This window comes from Dreissena polymorpha, chromosome 1 (genome assembly GCF_020536995.1).
Source record: "Dreissena polymorpha isolate Duluth1 chromosome 1, UMN_Dpol_1.0, whole genome shotgun sequence".
Lineage (NCBI taxonomy): Eukaryota > Metazoa > Mollusca > Bivalvia > Myida > Dreissenidae > Dreissena > Dreissena polymorpha.
The window spans coordinates 76,016,505-76,040,666 of record NC_068355.1 but is presented as its reverse complement, the minus strand read 5'-3'; the positions used below and the strand labels follow the sequence as shown (position 1 = coordinate 76,040,666).

At 33.3% G+C, this 24,162-nt stretch overlaps 1 long non-coding RNA gene across 1 annotated transcript in view; it reads right to left on the bottom strand.

The window, feature by feature from the left end:
* Nucleotides 1-15,624, bottom strand: part of LOC127835821 (uncharacterized) — a 33,883-nt gene extending 18,259 nt beyond the window's left edge. The window contains exon 1 of the long non-coding RNA XR_008028558.1: nt 15,592-15,624. This is a non-coding gene — a long non-coding RNA (uncharacterized LOC127835821). The remainder of the gene's footprint in view (nt 1-15,591) is intronic.
* Nucleotides 15,625-24,162: the final 8,538 nt, after the last annotated feature.

Here is a 24,162-nt window from a genome sequence, read left to right as displayed (position 1 = left end):
TTTGGACCGAATAACCTTTATTCGGTAAACTTCCAACGCTATAAAATGTATGTTTCAGTATATGTTTAATATAATAATGAAAAAATACATTATTCCAATTGTATGACACATACGAAGAACATTACTATCAGGTTCATTCAGTCTAGTGTCAGTCAAAAAGAGAAATATACACTTGTATTTATAGAAAAAAGTCAAAATAGTAAACACAATGTTTCTGATTCGTCGCGAATATTCGCAGATAACTTCGGAGTCGTTAGAAATTAGTGTCAATTACCGTATACCATTTTACCTCCTCCCGTAGTTCAAAGCGTATCCAAATCTTGATAACGTTCATCACGTGAAAAATGTTACTTAAAAACATTGCTGGTTTGAAACAACTTCTCTATAATGGAAATAAATTATATCCATGTGTGTTTGTGATACATTTTTAGTTAAACGTGAGGTTCGACGTCACATGCCTTTTCAAGGTGATGACGCTAGCTTAAATTGATTTCGTGTTTTATTGGTCACTTGCAGTTATAAAATAATAATTTCTTTACTGAAAGCGTTTTAAGTTGCATTTTTTTCCAAAACGAGATTTGCCATTTGAAGGATTGATAATAATTATTAAGAATCTGGCGCATATAAATATATAATTCATGTTATGTTGTCTGTGCTTTCAAAAAGTGTAGACGTGTCCAATTTTTTGGGTGTCTCTGTTTTTTTCGTTGGTGATTAATTAATTATCACTACAATAGCTGTCAGAATATATATATTTTTGTTAGTCATGATATTACATAATTTATATGCATATTACATTTGATGGGGTAGTCGAGGAAGGACGCGTTTTATAGCGTTGCCGAATATGTGGACATACTGTTGTCAGTATTTGTGATATCGGACTAAAAGTCGTATTGAACGGATTGTGAATACTAGACGTAGCAGATCGCCGACATAGAAAGTCTGTATGTTCTAAACTTTTCAAGATTTTGTTGATTAAACTTGAACTGTTGAGCGGTATTTGATAAAGCTGTGTACTGCCATATTGTGTTCAGCCACCCGTGACTAGTACGCTGACCATTGTCCACTGTGTCCACTGTGTAGAGCATAGCCGACCGCCGTTGTACGGAAGCCTGTACGTTTCATACAACTTAACACCATGTAATCGGAATCCAAGAGAACCGCTGCAGAATTGGATTGTACACCCAGCTATACAGACAACGGAGAAAATCACCTAAGTTTGCTAAATACAACCCATCTTGTCGTGGTACCGACGTTCACTTTCGAACATTTGCGAGTAGTGTTATGGTACTACTGGTCTGTATAGCGGCGAAAACATTTTTATTGTTTTAGACGCGAATGAGAACATGAGCAGCAGCTGTCTTACAGGTACAAAACGTGTAGGTGAACCGTTGCCGAGTAAAACAAGAATGGTTTTAGTGAACTTTGAACACTATGCTGATAAGCTCAAGTTGCTTGGAAATAGAGATACCCTTCGTAATAACAACATTCGTAGTGCAAACGACTTGACTGATTGGCAGAGGCAGCAAATCAAGGAGCTAAATAATTGAGGTTTCATAGGTTACTTTAACAAGAGGGCCATGATGGACCTGTATCGCTCCACTGTTTTTTTCTTTGCGAAAAAACGTGCAATGCGCATGGGTTGAAATGTACTCAAGCATGTGACTTTCTCTTTCTATCCCTTGTCCAACTGGGGGTTTAAATTTGGAAGGGTGAGCATTTTTATATATGGAAAAAGTTACTACCGTGTTAACTAAACAGACTTAAAAGCCCGAGAATTGTTGCACAGGTCCTTTGCTTATCACGTAGGTACATTTATCTCTCGAAAAGATTTTGTCGTTCTTTCTATGTCACATATTTTGAGATGCTGAAGATCAAATCTACGCATTTGATTTGAAACAGATTCAAAAGACCCATAGGAATCAAAATGCCTTAACCCTTTACCAAACGAAACATTTTTGGACTTTCCCAATTTGAAAGAGGTTGAGACGTTAATTAAATTGAAATGGAATATGAAGGAAATGATCAGGTACGGTAGAAATCATTGTGATAAAAGGAGAAATTGCTCATCAACCCACACATCCCTAAGACCAACAGGCCTGAGAATATTATGATCATCTTAAGATTATTTCTTTATATATATGAATGTATTTAATTAAGTAATACATTTGACTTCTAACATCAATTCATAACTTAAATTAAGAAAATATAAAATGGTCAGAAATATATATGGATTGTTGAGCAACTGACAATCATATCCACAATTCATGAGTCACGATTCACAAATGGAACAATAAATCATTAGTTATTAAAAAGCAGCAAATACGATAGTAAAGCACATTGCAGTTCATTAATTTCAACACCTTCTCTTGGATACATATTTTGAGTTTACCGTGCAGTATCATATATTGACTTTTCTTGAAATAATTATGTTCATGGAAGTTGTGTTATTAAAATCAATAACATATTATTAAACTGGTTTAAATACTACAAAAAAGACATGAAATTAACATGTCATCCAAATATTTTCATCCGGATATATGGTCACTTTCGACATATTTAAATAAAACCCGACTTTATTAGTTTGTAAGAAAAACATTAATAACACATGTTCTTACTTCAATGCCTTTGTAAGCAGTCACCATCTGACCTAAAATGGCACTAAATGACAGGGTTTATCTAATGTTTTCAAGATGTTGATTTTGTTGTTGGTCACAGCCAAACGGCCGCAGTAATCTCCACTGGTAAACGTCATATGTTCAGTTTTGTGAGCCCCGGGGCCGGGTCAAATTTGAGCCCAGGGGAATAATTTGAACACATTTGGTAGAGGACTATTAGATTTCACTACATACCAAATTTAGTAGCCCTAGGTTCTATAATTAAGAACAAGAAGATGTTTAAAGTTTGCACACAATAGGCCTTATTTAAGCATATGTTCATTTTTGTGACCCCTGGGGAAAGGTCAAATTTGTTCCCAGGTGCATAATTTGAACAAACTAGAGTAAGTAGAGAACTTTTATATGTCACTACCTACCGAATTTGGTAGAAATATACCCAATGGTTATGGACAAGATAATTTTTTTAGTTTGCACAAAATGGGCCCAATATAAGCATATGTTCAATTTTGTGACCCCTGGGGAACGGTCAAATTTAATCCCAGGGGCTTAATTTTAACAAACTTGGTAGAGGACTATAAGATGCTATTACATACCAAATTTGGTAGCCCTATGCCATACGGCTATGGACAAGAAGACTTTTTAAGAAAAAAGGCCTTATATAAGCAAATTTTCGATTTTTTGATCCCCCAAGGCAGGGTCAAATTTGACCCCAGGGGCATAATTTGAACAAACTTGGTAAAGGACTATTAGATGTCACTACATACCAAATTTGGTAGCTGTTGGCACAATGGTTATGGACAGTTAGATTTTTAAAGTTTTCACAAAATAGGCCTTATATAAGCAAATGTTCAATTTTTTGACCCCCCGGGGCAGGGTCAAATTTTACCCCAGGGGCATAATTTGAACAAACTTGGTAGAGGTCTATAAGAAGTCACTACATGCTAAATTTGGTAGCCCTAGGCCCAATGGTTATGGACAAGAAGATTTGTTAAAGTTTTCACAAAATAGGCCTTATATAAGCAAATTTTCAATATTTTAACCCCCGGGGCAGGGTCAAATTTGCCCCAGGGGCATAATTTGAACAAACTTGATAGAGGACTGTAAGATGTCACTACATACCAAATTTGGTAGCCCTAGGCCCAATGGTTATGGACAAGAAGATTTTTAAAGTTTGCACAAAATAGGCCTTTTATAAGCAAATTTTTATTTTTAACCCCCCGGGGCAGGGTCAAATTTTACCCCAGGGGCATAATTTGAACAAACTTTCTAGAGGACTATTAGATGTCACTACATAGCAAATTTGGTAGCCCTAGGCCCAATGGTTATGGACAAGAAGATTTGTTAAAGTTTGCACAAAATAGGCCTTATATAAGCAAATTTTCAATTTTTTAACCCCCCGGGGCAGGGTCAAATTTGACCCCAGGGGCATAATTTGAACAAACTTGGTAGAGAACTATAAGATGTCACTACAAACTAAATTTGGTAGCCCTACGCTCAATGGTTATGGACGAGAAGATTTTTAAAGTTTGCACAAAATAGGGTTTATATAATCAAATTTTAAATGTTTTGACCCCCCCCCGGGGCAGAGTCAAATTTAACCCCAGGGGCATAATTTGAACAAACTTGGTAGAGGACTATAAGATGTCACTACATAGCAAATTTGGTAGCCCAAGGCCCAATGGTTATGGACAAGAAGATTTTTTAAGTTTGCACAAAATAGGCCTTATATAAGCAAATTTTCAATTTTTTGACCCCACGGTGCGGGGGTCAAATTTAACCCCAGGGGCATAATTTGAACAAGTTTGAAAGAGGTTCACCACATGAACATTCCTGAGAAATTTCATCAGAAATGGACCAGCAGTTTAGGAGAAGAAGATGTTTAAAGAAAAAGTTAACGTACGGACGCACGGACGCACGGACGCACTGACGCACACACGACGGACACAGGACCATGACATGACATGGAGCTAAAAACGGAAAATTATGTAGGGTTCCTAAGCACTCCAAGTCTACAGGCGGCAAGCGTAGAGAGATTCGGCGGGGGGTCCGCACAACGGACGATCGTAACCGCGATCGCCTCGCCCAGCTCAACTATGATGCAGATGGCTCCAAGTCTACAGGCGGCGAGCGTAGAGAGTTCAGGCGTGGTGTTCGTACATTGGACGATCGTAATCGCGAGCGCCTCGCCCAGCGCAACCATGATGGAGAGGGGTATATCATGGACGAAGGCGCAGCAGCACGCACTGAGACCAATGTCAGTGTTATTAATCCAGTGGACTAGGGATGTGGCCAAGGCCCAAGCAATGTTAACAGCAAGGTTCATTTTCTCTCCTGGAACGTTGAAGGGTTAAGGAGTAAGGTTTCTTCTTCAGATTGTATAAAACTTTTTTCAAATTATGACATTCAATCATGCCAAGAGACATGGAGTCAAAATTCTAGCCATTGTCATAATTATTTAAACGAATTTATTCAATTCGAGTTTAATGCAAAACTCTAAGCAATAGGTGGCTGCCCAATGGGAGGTGTATCTGTTTTTGTACGGCGTACATTAAGCCCACTGGCGAAAAGAGTTTGTGAAAATTTTGAATTTGGGGTAATTTTTATTCTTGATAAGAACTTGTTAGGTCTTGAAAATGATTGTGAGTTTTGTGCATTATATTTTCCTCCGCAAGAGTCGCCCGTTTATCATAATATAAATCAATCAGCATGGCGATTGTTAGAAGAAACGCTTATAAACAACGATTTGTTAAGGTTTGGTTTAATACTGAGTGGTGACTTAAATTCACGTACTGGCACAATATTGACTTTTAAGAATTTGCCTATGTTTATGTTCCAGAGCTAAGTGAGTTTACAGATATATTTGAGAATGAAATTTCATTACCACGAAATTCGTGTGACAACGTAATCAATAGGTTTGGGAAGGATCTTTTGGCTTTCTGCAGAATGTATGCTTGTCTGATTGTAAATGGCAGAGATGGGAAGGAACCACGGGTTGGAGACTTTACGTTTATTAATCAAAATGGCTGCAGTACTATAGACTTTTTAGCTCATCTATTTTTTGAAAAAAAATTATGAGCTATTGTCATCACCTTGGCGTCGGCGTCGGCGTCTGCGTCGGCGTCCGGTTAAGTTTTGCGTTTAGGTCCACTTTTCTCAGAAAGTATCAATGCTATTGCATTCAAACTTGGTACACTTACTTACTATCATGAGGGGACTGAGCAGGCAAAGTTAGATAACTCTTGCGTGCATTTTGACTGAATTATGTGCCCTTTTTATACTTAGAAAATTGAAAATTTTGGTTAAGTTTTGCGTTTAGGTCCACTTTTTTCAGAAAGTATCAATGCTATTGCATTCAAACTTGGTACACTTACTTACTATCATGAGGGGACTGGGCAGGCAAAGTAAGATAACTCAGGCGTGCATTTTGACAGAATTATGTGCCCTTTTTATACTTAGAAAATTGAAAATTTTGGTCAAGTTTTGTGTTTAGGTCCATTTTATTCCTTAAGTATCAAAGCTATTGCTTTCATACTTGCAACACTTACTAAATATCATAAGGGGACTGTGCAGGCAAAGTAATGTAACTCTGACTGGCATTTTGACAGAATTATGTGCCCTTTTTATACTTAGAAAATTGAAAATTTGGTTATGTTTTGTGTTTAGGTCCACTTTATTCCTACAGTATCAAAGCTATTGCTTTCATACTTGCAACACTTATTAACTATCGTAAGGGGACTGTGCAGGCAAAGTTATGTAACTCTGACTGGCATTTGGACGGAATTATGGGCCCTTTATACTTAGAAAATTGAAAGTTTGGTTAAGTTTTGTGTTTTGGTCCACTTTACCCCTAAAGTATCATAGATATTGCTTTCATACTTGGAACACTCACAAACTATCATAAGGGTACAGTAAAAGGACAAGTTGCATAACTCTGGATGTCATTTTTACGGAATAATTGCCCTTTTTTGACTTAGTAACTTTGAATATAATGGTTAAATTTTGTGTTTCGATCCACTTTACTTCTTAAGTATCAAGGCTATTGCTTTCAAACTTCAAATACTTTCATGCTATCATGAGGTTACTGTACCTGGCAAGTTGAATTTTACCTTGACCTTTGAATGACCTTGACTCTCAAGGTCAAATTATTAAATTTTGCTAAAATTGCCATAACTTCTTTATTTATGATTAGATTTGATTGATACTTTGACAAAACTACTCTTACCTGACATACCACAATAGACTCCACCAAAACCATCGCCCGTGCTTCCCCCCCCCCGAATCCCCCCCTATTTTTTTTTTAAGATCATCTCACAAATGATCACCACACCCTCACACTTTATCCCCCCCCACCCCACCCCCTCCCCAATTTTTTTTTAAATGGTTAAAAAACAAAACTATTTATTTTGATTATTTTATTTTTGAAATACCGTCCAACCATCGCACCCAAGAATCCCCCCACCCCCCCTCCCCCCACCCGAATCCCCCCCTATTTTTATTTTTTTTAAGATCATCTCACAAATTACCACCACACCCTCACACTATACCCCCCCCCCCACCTCACCCCCCCCCATTTTTTTTGTTGAAACGGTTAAAAAACACAAATATTTATTTTTATTATTTTATGTTTGAAATACCGTCCAACCATCGCACCCAAGAATCCACCTCCCTCCCCGATTTTTTTCCCTTTTTTCGCAATTTTGAAAGATAATGTAATAAATGTCCACACCCCCACAAAATGCACCCCTCTTCACTCCACCCCTCCCTCCTTTGTGATTGAAAATGAGAGTCCCTTCACCTTTAAAAAGAAAATAGATGAGCGGTCTGCACCCGCAAGGCGGTGCTCTTGTTTTATAGTATCAGCGACTTTGATGAAACGTGTAACCGATTTTGATATTTTGTATATACCTGAAAGTTGTCACATGCCAATTTCAATGTTAATGAATAGTGCTATAGACCATAAGCACCCAGAATCCTCTGCTGATGACACATATACGTATTATAAATGGAAATGTGAATGATGTTTTAAAAGCTTTTGAAAATGTTCTTTTATCTTGCTCAGAGTTTTTAAAATATACAAAAAGTAGACATAAACGTAACATCGATAAAACTTGGTTTGATAAAGACTGTAAAGTGGCGAAAAGTAAAGCCGGCCATAGCTTGAAAAACTTTCGGGCTAGCAAAAAGGTAGAGGACTTGAATAAATATATCACAGACAAAAACACTACATATTGACATGTAAAAATAAAAAAAACGTGTATATGAAATAGAATTTATTGCAAGACGAGACGGCTCAGAAAATAACGCAAAGTCGTTCTGGTCTCAAATTAAAACTCTAACAAGTACTAAAAACAAGTAAACCCAAATATAACACCTAACCAATGGTATGACCATTTTCAGCAGTTGTTTGCCAATGAAAATAACGAAGAACAAAATACAGAAACCATTGACCAAAGTCATGATCAAACAGATGAAATAGATTCAATTCATGAAATGATATTAAATTCCCACATAACAGACGAGGAAATCACCGAAAGTGTTAAAAGCATAAACTGTAAGAAAGCTGCAGCTGGTGATCTTACTCCACAGCATTTTAAATATGCAATGCCAGCACTTTTATCATACCTACGCAAGTTATTCAATCGCTTGTTTACACATAAGGAGTTTTTCGAGGACTGGTCAAAATCGATACTAATTCCAATTCATAAAAAAGGAAGAATTAACCCACCAGATAATTAAAGGGGTATTGCTCTGCTAGACATTTTTAGCAAGATATATATCTCGATACTGACAAAAAGGCTTACATTTTATTCCGATGCTTTGTCTAAACAATCTGAATCACAGTCTGGCTTTCGTGCTGGATATTCGACAACAGATAATGCTTTTGTTTTATACTCTATCGTGACTAAATATTTAAGTAGAAAACGCAGACAAGTATACGTGGCTTTTATTGACTTCAAAAAGGCATTTGACTCACTAAATAGGGGTATATTAATTGGAGTCTTAAGAAATAACAATATACGAGGTAACTTATTAAAGGCTATACAAGCTATATATTATTCTGTCAAGGCAGTCGTGCGATCACAGTCCACGTATACAGTTTAAGCCCCATTTTATTTGCGATGTTTATAAATGAGCTGCATGATGTCATGGTTGCAAATGAAACAAGAGGAATCCAGTTATTTCCAGAAATTATAGAAATATGTATGTTGATGTTTGCTGAATGTGCTACATACTTTTTGCCAAAACAATAAATTAGCTGTTAACACAGAAAAGTTATAGTTTTTAAAATGGGTGGTCCGCTTTCAAGAAGGTAAAAGTGGTTTTATAATGGCAACAATCTAGAAGTCATTCATGGATTCTTTTATGTCGGTGTATTTTCCACAAATCGACTCTCGCTATATAAAATGGCAGAAAATATGTGTGCTAACGTTCAAAGAGTTTTGGCTCATTTATTGAATTCTTTTGGTGAATTGCCATACCTACCTGCAAAGACATTTTTCAAAGTTTTTGATGCAAAAATATGTTCTATTTAAATGTATGGTTCAGAAATATGGGGTTTGAAACCAAGGCAACGTGTTGAAAATGTACAAACGTATGCATGTAAAAGATTCCTTAATGTAGGTCAAGGAGCATGTAACGATGCGGTTCTAGGGGACCTTGGTCGTTTTCCAATGCACATTTACACTGCCAAACGTTGCATAGCTTATTGGCTAAGAATACTTTCATTGCCTGATTCAATATATGTTAGGATGTGTTACAATATGCGAAGATATTATGATTCTATCGGCTAATGCAACTGGATTACAGACATTAAACATGTCTTATACTCAAGCGGCTTTGGCTATGTCGGAGAAAATCAAGGTGTTTTAAACAATGAACACTTTTGTGTATGTTTTTAAATAGATCAAAAGACAAGTATACTCAAACTTGGAGCGGCAATGTTGCTAACAACGCCAAACTAACCTATTATATGGACTTCAAACAAGTTTTTTCTAGGGAATTATACATTGATGTTGTAGACGTTACTAAGTTTAGAAAAGCTCTAGCCATGTTTAGAAGTTCGTCTCATATCCTTATGGTAGAGAAAGGTAGACATTATAATATTGGTAGAGAAGAGAGAACATGTGTTTTCTGTGAAATTGTCGTTGAAGACGAATTCCTCTTTGTTCTGATTTGTCCCTTGTATAAAAGTATGAAAGTATTCGTCAAAAATATATTCCTCATTACTATCTACAAAACAAACACTACTTCAATTTTATAAATTTATTTTGCTCTACAGATATGGAAACAATCCGTAACTTTGCTATGTATATATACTTTTCTGTCATGAATTCATTAAGGTTACAGAGTAACTCGTCATCATTGCTTATATATACTTAGCATTGTTGGCTTATTATGTGCTTCTTGTAATGAGATACTGTGTAGACTTGGTGCTTTTGGATTTATTGGAATTATATATCCTGTCATATTATAAATGCAAAATATGGACATTCCATATAGGACGACTCACATTATAGACATGCGGTGTGATAACTCCATATTTACTCTATGTTTATTCATTGAGAATGCATTGTCTTTTTATAAGCTCTCCTTTATGTTCCATCATTGACTAACCATTGTATATTATGATGCTTATATTTTGTATATGGGCCGGAGGCCATATGTACGAAATAAAGAATTGAATTGAGAATTAAATATAACCAAACAACGTCTATATTTTCGATGAAACTGTATTCCCGTTTTTTTAACAATAAACGCTATTAAATAAAAATTACCAAGTCGATTTGCAATTTAGCTTATGTATTGTTTTGAACAACAACAAATGAAAGTCAATCACATGGTTGTTGTATGTGCAACCTATTATTGTCTAGGAGGATGCGCTTTTCTGAAACAGAAACAGAAATGACAATTGTAGTCTCCATACAAATGGAATATAAAATAAACGCGACAGTGAAAAGCTGATTGGGCACGAAATCGTAGATACATTGTGTTTGTATCAATAACATTTCATTTTTGGAATTTGATTCTCGTTAAATCTGCGTTTCACGTAATCTTTATGTCAAACAAATATCACTTCTCTTATAATCTGTATCATATACAGCTATCACAGAAATGATATATCACAAACCTTTAAGAAAAAGTACGCCATATTTATTTTCCATAATAGGTGCCTCCGTATCCACCATTGCCACCCCATTTGCGTCCCAATCCGCGTCTCCATCCGGCAGGGCGTCCCCATCCGCCATTATAGTCGTCACTGTCACTAGAGTCGCTCGATCCGCCATATCTGTATCTAGCGTTTACTACCGGAGCACTCGCCAGAAGCACAGCGGCCACCACCAACAAACACATCAGCTGTTTGGTGTGCATCTAGTTTCTGCCTTAATGGAATGTATAGTCCAAAATATATCGAAGAAAACTTAATGTATCAAAAGCTTATGAAACAATAAGACAAAATATTTAGACATGTTTGTAATTTAAAGAAAACAATAGTTATACAAAAGTAATTATATAACATTAATCCGACAATGATCATCAATAATAGGGGAGCCACGTACATGTAATGCATATTATTTGATCAAACGTGTAGCTTTTCCTCTGTGAGTAAACGCGATCTATTTTATTAATACAAGAAACCACTACTGAACCTGTTTCTTTTTTTATTATTCAATATAATCCATACAATGTACACATGTATATGATAATAAAACAAAGTGATACCACGTAGCAGCAATAATGTTTAAAAATGTTATACTAGATATGCTAATATATACTTTTTTGACCTTTTGGTGTTTTTTATTAAAAATATTAAATATGTATTTTTTTCTTTGGTTGTTTGTAATAGTTATTTAAAAAAAACAACATACTAATTATGAATAAAAATGAGTTGCATAAAGTGGGTAGAAAGCAAACTGGACTTGTTTATGAAAGTTTAATGTGTTTCCATTTAAGTTCAAATATATGAAGTTTATCGTTGTTGAGGGCTATTTCTTTTCCAATTTGCATTTTTAATTTTAGATAATTGATGAAACAGTTCATGGTGGGTGTTTTTTTCTGCATTTCATGCTGAATATAAAATATTCCATTAATATAATAATGTAATTCACAGCGTTTTTAATCGCTTGTAGTTTAAAGGTAATTACCCCTAAACTGATGTCTAGGAGTGATAGTTTAACATTTAATTGTTGTTTTTGTAGAAAGTTTGTCAATCGATTCCATAGAGATTGAATATGTTTACACTCCCAGAAAAGGTGCTCTATTGTTTCAATATGTTCACTACACAAATCACATAGATTTGTGTTGGATAGTTGCACTTAAAAAGATATTTATTTGTAGCTATGATTCTCTGGGTGTTTTTATATTGGAAATTACTCAATGTGCTATCAGTAGTTGATTTATATAGCATGACAAATATTTGTTTCCAATTGAATTCTTTTTCTCCAAGAAGGTTTTGCCATTTAGTTTGAGCTTTAGAGGGTTCGGTAGGGTTATTGATTTGTAGTGTGTAAAATATTTTGTTCGTTTTGTTTTGTTTTGCAATTATGTTTTCTACGAATATTTTTTGAGTACATGGTGTGTTATTTGTATTGGTAACAGCTTTAATATGTATGGGTATACTTTTAATCAATGTGTAGTACATCAGGAAATTACTTGTAGGCATTCCGAATATGTAGCACAAATTATCAAAGGAATAGAAGTCGTTTATTCTGTAGTCGTACAATTGATTACATATTTTATGTTTCGTTCAAACCAATGTTTATAGAAAAAAGTTTTATTGTTAGTAGGTATGTCTTTATTGTTCCATATTATGGTTTTACTGTTTGGTTTGGTTTCTCAATTATGAGTAACTTTACACCATGCCAATAGAACATTCGATAGAAATATGTTTTTGGTTGATATTTCATCTAAAATAGTATTGTTGATATTACATTCAAAAAGTAAGGAATCACCATATGTTTTTAGAATTTTCTGATAGAATAAGTTCCATTCACTCGTATTGGTATTATCTAAATACCTTTTAACCCAACTGCATTTGATTGCGTTCAGGAATGAATCTATGTCTGTTAGTCGGATACCTCCATATTCTACTGATTGAATTAATTGAGTTCGCTTAATGTTATCAGGTTTACCGTCCCATATGAAATTAAATATTTCAGATTATATATCTTTAATAATATCATTCGGTGGGTTTGGGAGAACTGTTAGTGTATAAATTAATTTAGGGAGTGCAAACGTTTTCAACACTGTGTTCTTTCCGATTAGTGAAAGTTTACGATGCTGCCATGATTTTAAACAATTTTTAAATTTTTGAAATTTAGGCAGTATGTTTTTTAGAACTGTTTCATTTTCATTGTTTGTAAAAGTTATTCCTTACGTTGTTGCTTCATCTGATGTCCAGTTGAATTTCATTTCTTTTTTAAGATGAATATTACTGAATTTACCTACTCGTAGCACAGTGCATTTACTTTTGTTTAGTTTAAGACCCGATGCCATTCCATAAAGGATTAGCGATTCTGTTAGATTGTTGAATGAGTAACTGCCATTGAAAAAGTAAGTTGCATCGTCAGCAAATAGGGACTGTTTAATTTCTTCGTCTAGTTCTAGCGATATTCCCTTTATATGTTTACTTGATTGGATGTAGCGTGATAGATACTCGATGCATATAATAAATAGCGAGGATGAAAGAGGACATCCTTGTCTTACAGTTCGTTGTATGTTAAAACTGTTTGAGTAGAAGCCATTGTTAATAATTATGCTGCTTATATCGGTATAAAATACCTTTTCGAAGTCTGCAAATAAATTGAGGCCAGAATTGTCTGGTTGGTTGAAATAATTAATTACTATCAGACGTACATTTTCACCAATGTAACGTCCTTTAATGAAGCCAGATTGAGATCTTGAAATGATTGATGGTAATATTTTTTTAATTCTGTTTGATATACTTTTAGTTGCAAATTTATAATCATTGTTCAGTAAACTAATCGGGCGCCAGTTTGATAAGGATTCTAAGTTTTTTTCTAGGTTTTGGAATGAGTGATATTATACTTTGTTTTTGTAGCGTAGTTAAGTTTTCGTTGTTAAATGAATATAGTTAAGTGAATTGATTAAATGTGTTTTAATATCATTCCAGAATATTTTATAAAATTCGATTGTGATTCTATTAGATCCTGGACTTTTGTTATTTTGCATTTCTTTTAGTGCTATTCCGCATTCATATTCATTAAGTAATCGGTCACACAATAATTTTTCCTCTTGCATTTAAAGGATGATGTGTATTTTTAAAATGGGTGTTATTTTCAACATGTTTTCGTGTAAAGAGGGTTTCGAAAAATAACCCTTGTTCTTCTAGTATTTTAGTTCTGTTTGTTATATCTTCGCCATTAACTACTAATTTGTTCACCGTTTTTTGTTCACTTCTACGTTTTTCAATGTTTGCGAAGTATTTTTTTTTCATTGTGTTCAACATGCTGTGCACGCGCTCGTAGTATTATTCCATTGAGTTGTGTATGATAGATTTCTTCTAATACTTGTTTGTTTGATGTTATTTCATTTTCAACGGCGGTGGTATCATTTGTGTTTGTTTCATGCAATTGTTTTTCAAGTGTTTCAATAGTTTTGATGGTTTCAGTTTCAAGTTTGTGTGTTTCTTTTTGTTTAAATGATGTGTATCTAATTGTTGTGTTACGTATATTTCCTTTAATTACTTCCCATACTTCTCATAGGGTGTTTAGGTTTGCATCTTTATTATTTTGAACTGTGTTTAATATTTCCTGTTTTATTTGTGTTTGATATTCTGTATCTAATAAGATGCTGTTTTATTTTAAAGTATCCTGGGCCTCTTACAGGTTGTATTTCATGAAGTGTAAGTTCAACTAGAGAGTGGTCAGTCATAAATCCTGGTTTAATGCTACATGTGTCAATAATGTTGCAAAGTGACTCAGATGTTAAAAAGAAGTCTAATCTGCAAAATATTGTTGGTTTTGTGTTTGAGTGCCAGGTGAATTTGATATCGTGTGGATTTACTGTACGCCAGATGTCTATCATATTGTAGCTTTCAATTATATTATTCAAAAAGTTTCTATCTTTAGGATGAGTATAAAGGTTTCCCTGCTTTTTATCTAATAATGGGTTGAGGACAGTATTGAAATCACCACCGATTATAATATTTATATCTAGGTTATGAATTATAAAGGATTGTAATGCACTGAACCTGTTTCTGATAAAAAACAACAACATGGATAGTAGCCTTGTTTAAAACATGACCTACGCTCGAGGAGTGAAATAACGTAATGCTCAATTTTGTTTATTACACGAATTTTATTACACTAGTTACATAACTGTGAAATGACGTCATTTTTTTGACAAAATGACGTCATTATTCCAGCGAATTAATTCAGTTAAACTCTTTTACAATGTGAAATAAACGGTGAAAAGAGCATACAATAAAAATAAAAAGTTTTCGTCATGCTATAAATAGAATTTAGATTCGTGGTCATTTTGTATTGAATTTATTAAACTCGTCATCTAAATAAAGATAAAAACTTGACAAGCCTCGTTTTTATCTTTATATAGATGACTTGTTTAATAAATTTAATAAAAAAGACCACTCATGCAAGATCATATATTTATATGTATTTCTTAAGTATATTGAATGGGTGTGTTGGACGAGAAATGCCGTAGCACATGCGATAAACTACATATAAAAAACACAGAACTATTATAAAGTGTTAAATCTAAAACATATTGTTCAAATAAGGCACACATAATGGAAAAGTAGTAACACAAAATTTCGCTCCGCCCGTTAAGTTCTATTTTATATAAAACACATATATTTTTTTCTCCGACAAACTGTATATGTGTCAATCAATGCGGCGACAACAAACGATATCTGATTGGTTGATGCGACAGTTTGATTTATATCTTGCGGTAGATCAATTCCATATACTTTCCAATATAATCCAGTTCTACTTACCCAAATATTATACCTCTTGTAGCCCCGTTTCCGAAAAAAAGTGTCTGTCAATAGTTAATAATTCATAAAAATGTGTTATTATATGATTAAGTCACTTCCTAACAAAAAAAAAAAGCTTGCATTAGTTTCTGCTATTTCTATAATTAACTGTGGAATTTAATAACGTTCATCAGATATTATTATGTAGGAAATCTTTAAAGCAGCAACAGAATTATCAATATTATGATAACCTATCAATTATATTAATGTAGTATTTGTATCAAATTCTTTAATATTGGACATACATTTTATTTCATCTAATTTGCGAGCGAGCAAGGAATGAGACGTGTTCAAGTTTAATATTTTAGCACTAAGCATTTACAGTAAACGAATTGTATTATGAAGATCGTTTCATCAGGTTTAAAAATCACGCGATCTTTATCTCTATCAAAATAAACACCTTATATAGGATCCGACATGATTCGAAATGTCGAACCTTTTTGTATTGAACGAATTAAAGCCAAATAGCGGTTTCACTTCTTTATATTGTATTGACAAGTGGAATTCAAATTGGTGTGAAATGACACCGAGTAAATTATTATCTATCCAAAAACGTTCAACAAAAAACTAAACTTATTAGACAAAAACAGCTAAAAATATCTTCAACGTGTTTAAAATTAGAATATGTGTAATTGTTGCAGTGTATGTGGCACGGGAAACACTGTTATGTATTAAAGCAAATTCACGTTTCGATATTATTTACATGATCAATAGTGCATAGGAATTTTAAATTGTTTGCACTAATTTCACCAAGGTTGAATATAGAAAACGTTCTTCAGCTTTAATGGTCAATGGTATTTATTGACCATATTACTGACCATACTATTATGAATGTATAGGCCTTTGTGAGAAACAAATATAGTATTCGTTAATCCAAATGCATCAAAAGAAGACATTGCCTACAAATCGTCGAATCGTCTTTATGTTTCACATGTTCTTCCAATATTAAATAAATAATTGATTTCACACCTACTGACACACACATTAAACAATAAAAATATTTCAAGCAAATGAAACATTATAAAATAAGACTCACCTTTGTCGTAACTCGTAGGATTCTGAGTGGTCGTTGGTGAAGAAATGCAGACGTTTATATACCTAAAGTAAATTTGTATTCGCTTCATAAATCTTAATCCTGCATGTCCAATCAACTTCCACTTCGTTAATTTTCAAGCTTAATCATCAAACATGCGCGAATGCACATAGTCTGCATCTTACGTGTAATCAAGTATAAACATTATATCTGTATTTTCGATAAAATCAAAAGCACAAGTTATTATGGATGTACATGTTATTGTTACATTCTGAACAAGATTCTAGAGTTTGCACCTCACTCTGTATTTGTATGTCCATTACTATTTATAAGTAAACACGTATTCTTTTAAATATAGTATGGCATTCAAAAACAAGCCCGGAAATGAAACTCTAAAGACAACTATTGACAATCTGTTTAAAACACCTGATGCAGTTTTATTTTTTTAATTGCTGGTTATCACAAACACACCTTCAATTATAGGTACCCTAAAATAGCCAGGTATAGAAATAAAAATAATAATCCATGTATTATTGTTAAAATTGACATGTTTTAGGCGTTTAATGATTTTGATTAATTTTTATGAAAAACGAAAAAAGCTTGGACCACCTTTCAAGCATTTGTTTTAAATGAATGATGCAAGCGACTTTTAATGCTCATCCGTCACAATTGATTCCAAATATTCGTTAAACAAAATAATAGTGGTTATCACAAACACACCTTCAATTATAGGTACCCTAAAATAGCCAGGTATAGAAATAAAAATAATAATCCATGTATTATTGTTATAATTGACATGTTTTAGGCGTTTAATGATTTTGATTAATTTTTATGAAAAACGAAAAAGGCTTGGACCACCTTTCCAGCATTTGTTTTAAATGAATGATGCAAGCGACTTTTAATGCTCATCCGTCACACCTGATTCCAAATATTCGTTAAACAAAATAATACTGATTCTTACAACGGCATCATAACAGATCGGTCGGAAATTATGTGTGTATCGCACATAACCTTGCAATTTCAGTTTTTACATGAAGCCACAATGGCTTTAAAAGATGTTGATATATTATGTTGAGGGAATTTGTTTTGGCGATCTGTTTTTGTTTTAATATGATATGTTTACTATCGTTATTTGAATGAAGAAGAATGAGGATACAAATAGTTTTACACGTACAGTATTTACCTTATTTTAAAAGACGTGAAGTGAATTTTTAAGTACATATCAGGATATATATATATATATATATTAACATATCAGGATATATATATATATATATATATATATATATATATATATATATATATATATATATATATATATATATATATATATATATATATATATATATATATATATATATGAATATATAGCAATTTGAGACGTGGTTTTCGATTTAAGACCTTATTGTGATATTTTATTACAATACCTCCCCTACACCCCCTCTTAGTATTAAAGGTGCCTAAAAAGCGGGGTTGTATACAGACCCCGTTTTCTATATTGACCCCCGTTATTATAGTCTTAAAACTACAAAGACCGAGTAACTGGCACAATTTTTTTTGTATTATATATATACTATATATATATATATATATATATATATATATATATAGATATATATATATATATATATATATATATATATATATATATATATATATATATATATATAAGCGCTGTCTTTAACACGACTTGTGTATATACTGATGTAAGACAGCTGGTGTTAAAATAACTTACTTAATCAAGTGATACAAAGCTCTTGTAACTAGGTTTTATTCCAACACGTGTTACTTTTCTTATTATATAATTCCGTGTAAATTTGATGCTAATCACTTCGTTACAGCGAATAAATTATTTCGCTTAACGATCATACATGGGATAAGTCTTCTTAACAATTATTTTCGGCAAAAATAGTTCAATAATCCTATCGTAACAATACAGTTAAGGATGTTGGACATTGTTTTTCCAAATGGATGCTAATAAAACATAATGTACCTCTGTAATACTATGATCGATGGGACAGTTGTTACAAAATGTCAATGCACCTACTCACTATGTGTTTGGTTGATGGGCAGATACAATTTTCGTTTTCTGCACTGTCTGAATATGGTATACGCGACGAGGAGCGTTGTTTTAATCACCTAATAAATTAATAATACTCTTACCTTTACTTTGTTGCATTTTAAGGTAGTTTGAGTTCAATATTGACGGTGTATTTAACACTTGCTTTCAATGCATACTGTAAGGCATACAAACCTTGCCAACACGCCAGAACAAAACATATAAATACAAAACAATACATACTGGCATAGAAACACCCAGCGCCGCGACCTTGATGCAGATGATTAGCAGATGGATAGACGTTGGGGAAGCTAGAGACACTCTCCAGTTATGAAAAAAGTGAACTACATTGAAAAAAACAATCAATAGGGTTATGACAAGGTGAATTTAATTCTAAATTTATGTAACACGTTTTAAATAATATTAGCTTTTCAAATGGCCGCTTATTAGTACTTACGACATGTATTAAGTTATTATATAGCTATACATGGATTTGAAAAAAAATCTGGTCATTCTTCAAAGTTGCTTTGAAGCGTAGATTTAACTTGTACATGCAATCAGAATAATAAATAAAGCATTAAAATGGGTTGTAAACGAATTTGATCTAAATTACTATTTTACTTACTAAGAGTCACAGTTTCACAATTAAGATATAACGCATTGATATTAAAATTACTTTTGAAGAATGCATTTTGTAAAAAAATAATGTATTGTGTTTTGTACGTTTAATAAAAAAATTCACATGATTAGGTATCTTGACCAGAATCGATATGCCATGATTAAAAAAGAATATATTTGTTTCATTACATAGGTTTTTTGGTCACAGGAAACTATAATTTTTATTTTAATGCAAAGAATACGTACGGCCAAATACATGCTGAACTCATTCCATCCGAATTAATTAACTAAATAAATTACATTATTATATGTACCCACACGTTAAGCAGCCTTCATCGAGTTGCTGAAAGGTTAAAACGATCTTCATGACACGTTGAAGATTAACGTCAGTAACGTCGTTATGTGTTCGTATCAAAATCAGGCTGTGTACGTGGTATGTTCAGTGCTTTATAACAACAACCGAGAGTAAACGTTGTAGGTACAGTGCTTCGTACAAACAACAGGCCGTATGCGACGCATGCACAGTGTTTCATATCTATCAACATCAGACAGAATACACATAACACCATAAACGTGATAGTTGTAGTTTGATTTCCATTCAGTGGACTCCCGTTTATGTGATAGGAAGATGTTTGCAAATCAATTTCAGACAGTATTGAGGTATGTATCTTGGTTGTTTACGAGCGTCACCGTTTTTTTAGATGAAATTATAAACGAGTTAATTCTACCTCCGATATGGCGCTAAGGACCAGTAGTATTTAACTTTACATGGTGAGTTGGTTAAATGATATTTGCATTCAACAAAATCAAATTGGTTTTATAATCCGGCAATGTATTGCGATTCAGAGAAGATTACATGTAATTCATCAACAAACGTGCGGAACATACAATAACAGCCCATTTAAAAACGTGAGGACCTTGATAAGTTGTGACATGGTGGTGTTTTGAAAACAAAATTGGTTATGTTTGCTGTGTTACAAGAACATTTGCATACAATTGAATCGTTAACGACATCAACCGATTGCTTTTAACATTAATATACATGCTGCAGTCACACAAACATTGGCTTCTTGCCGATCTTATGGATATTTTTGCGTTTTTTTGAAAGAGATAGATGCGAAGGGGGTGACACTCAGAACAAAAGGTGGCTCATAAACAATGTTTAGCCATTAGAAATTGCCATATTTTAAGTACCGCTTCCTACGTATTATGTCTTCAGGACTTATATTTGTAAGCTTTGTACTTAAATTGTGTTATCAATCATTTTAGTACCGTACGTTTTTATATAAAATTAATCAGAACAAATAGTTTTCTAAGAAAATGCATTGATGGGTTTAAATATTATTTTTAGATCGTAAGAATATTTTACGCTAAACAGCTTGAGGCGTTTTAGTGAGCGAGAGTTTGCATTTGTTTGTGAATTTTTTGTGAAAAGATTTCATGATTCCATGATTCCGTGATCCATAACCTTATAAGTCCTCTGTTAGTAAAAAGCCCTTTTCCAATTATCACAGCGAAATATAAAGTCGTGTATTCGTTATCTAAACGCATAGTGCGTGTGAAAGTATGTGACCAAGAAAATGAAAACATATTATGCAAGAAAATGATAAGTTCTATGTGACAAATCATTGCATGAATATCGGTCTTTATTGATATGACAAACGTAAACTTAATGCTAAAATATTGATGTGTACTATTTCTTGCTGTTTTAATTATTTCATAAGTATTTCATACCAACTAAGCAGTGCTTAAGATAAAATATTTTCATGCCCCCGGATCGAATGATCGGGGTTTATTGTTTTTGGCCTGTCTGTCTCTCATTCTGTCACTCTGTCATTCTGTCCAAAAACTTTAACCTTGGTCATAATTTTTGCGTTATTGAAGATAGCAACTTGATATTTGGCATGCATGTATATTTCATGGAGGTGCAAATTTTGAGTGATGAAAACTCAAGGTTATCCTTTAAGGTCAAAGGTCAAATATATGGCTTCAAAGCGGCGCAGTCGGGGGCATTGTGTTTCTGAAAAACACATCTCTTGTTGGTTTAGTAATCAGACTGACCAAGCACTAATTTGTGTGGTATTTCAGGTTATTTTGTTTTTAATCTTTGGAGAAACATGTTGCAAAGAGAAGACGTATGTCATTGAATATATAAATATAAAATATTTTGACTATAATAAAAAAGATTAACGAAAAAAGACTTACCTATCCTAATTTTTAGAGATGTTGGCAGATTTTCTTTATTAAAGCCTAATTAAGATTCATTGTCTTGTGTTTTAGTGAACTCACTTTTTGTTTAAGGGGACAAAAGTAATCATTTCAATCAGGACTGCAATTTCTGTTTTTAATATCGCGACCTCCTCTTCTTAGCGTCACCTATTTTGAGAAGAATGCAAACTTATCTATTTGGCCAGCAAAAATACAATGTTTCTGTGCATGCTACAACTTGTATATGTTAAATGCAATCGTTTGGTGTCTTGTTGAATTGCATTACATCGATTTTTTAATGCATTTACATTCATCATAATATAAACGAAAACTTAAGAACCATCTGTTTCTTACGCTTACATGGATACATAAACATTATTGAAGTTCCGTATGGTGAGATAGTACAAGGTTCCGGTTCAATTCGACGGTACCAAAACAGTGTTTACTTTACACTCTGACTTACTAGCGTCTTTTATTAGTTTTTTGTGTGTGTAGAATTTGATTTTGGTAGCTGTCGTTTATATGAAAAATGTAGCCTTCATTGAGAAAACAATCGATAGGGGGTTGTTTTCCTGTTATAATTAGGAAAACAATTAATCGGTCAATTTATGTTACACGTTCAAATAAATATTAGCTTATTTAACAACCGCTAATTAATGCTAAAAACCTTGAGGTTGTAATGACATAACTGTATATAGGTTGTAAAACACAATGTTCGGGTCATTATTTTAAGTATATTTGTAGCGTATACGTAAAGTGTGCATGCAATCGCGTATTAAATCACGGATAAAAAATGGGTTTTAAACGCGTTTCATCTAAATTACTATTTAATTTAATAAGAATGACAGTTTCACAACTTTGATTTGTCATATGGCTCTTAAGATAACATTTTCTGCCCAGCATCATTACGTCATGATCAAACTCGAACTGTACATCGTCCCGGAAACTCCATGACCAATATAGCACATTGTGTATAAACGAGTTCAACGGAAATCGGATGGTGTGTAAACGTTTGTAAAACAATATATTTTTGTTGTAATTTGTGCGTACTCACGGGACTAATGTATGTTGAAAAATACTCTTAACTCTCAACTCTAAATGCCGACTTATAGAAAATTATATTTTTAAGATATGGTTTAAAGGCAGGTTTGCATATTTGTTTGTTCATAAGCTTCTATTTTTATGTATTCGTCTTATAATAGACAAATGATTTCAAAATAAAGTCGTACATTCAATTATCATTTATTGAAAATAGAACCATTAACGAAAAAAGAAAATAATACGCGTAAACTTATTTGTTTTATTAAGATGTTTAATATTGAAGTTTTCCACATCGCCTGATCAAAATGTTTCGTTATGCCACTATAAGAAACATAGACACACCTCAGTTAAGAAAGTCGCTGATTATTCCACATTTCAGATAAATGAGCATCAGTCAAACCTTGTTTGAGATTAAACGTTATATATGCATATGCAACCACTTATGCATTGCAAAAAATGTAATTGATTAATAAAATTTTATTTTTATTTCTAAAATTTGACACTAACATAAAAAAGCTCCAGACCGGTAAGACTGAAGTAACAATAATCGGATGTTATCAATAATTTCTGCCCTGACAAGGTGCACGAAGTTTCATCATTTAACATGTGGTTTGTGTTTTTACTGCGATAAAAGGCATCGTGTTCAGGTTCTCATTGTTTTAAGAGAGAAAGCTGGCTCGCATGATGTGAAGAAATCTCTTGGAAACGCACATCTACGAGTAAAAGACAGTTCCCGCCGAAGGAAGCAGCACAAAATAGGCGTCTCTTTAGAAGAACCAAAGATGAGAAGCAGGCGGGAAAATGGGCATGGTTGTCATACGAAACTTACATTGGCGACAGGCCAATACAAGAAAGAGCGTAGGATTGACCGGATGGACTTAGTGTATATTGTTAAAAGGTAATAGGGTGAGTTCAGCGAAAGACACATACGACATTCATTCCATTTGGAGAATATTTTAGCCTACGTTTAAACACTTATGTGACATTCAAATGCAAAATAATATATATATTTTAGACTTAACTGTTTATTTTGATCTTAACTCTTATTTTTTCTAATAGTTCATGTTAAAGTCCAAAAGAGATTAACAAACACAAATTGTGCGTATCCTCTGAACGTTTTTCAAACACATTTTTACATATTATAAAACATATGAAAAGAATGTTTTTCATATTGCTTGCGCACAGAAACTCCAACGCAACTTCAAAGAATTATATGGTACACGACTATAACAAAGACGGATTAAAAATGCTAGATATTAAATTAGTTTAGATGCATTATAAGGTAGTTGAGTAAAACGGCTCATTTACGATTTTTGTTTATTGACAATTGAAAAATATAGATAATTGTTTACACCATATGGAGGAATACTGTATTTTAAAGCGATATAAATCTAGCAAACAATGACACATTCAAACTTCCTGCAATATAGTTGCATCATATTCTAGAAGACATGTCATGAAACTACATTAAACGCGAATATAGATACCATTTCAAAAACATTATGGAACAATTTGCATATACAATTTAACAATCAAATGTTCTTTTGTCAAGAATGACATAATGGAGGTTTAC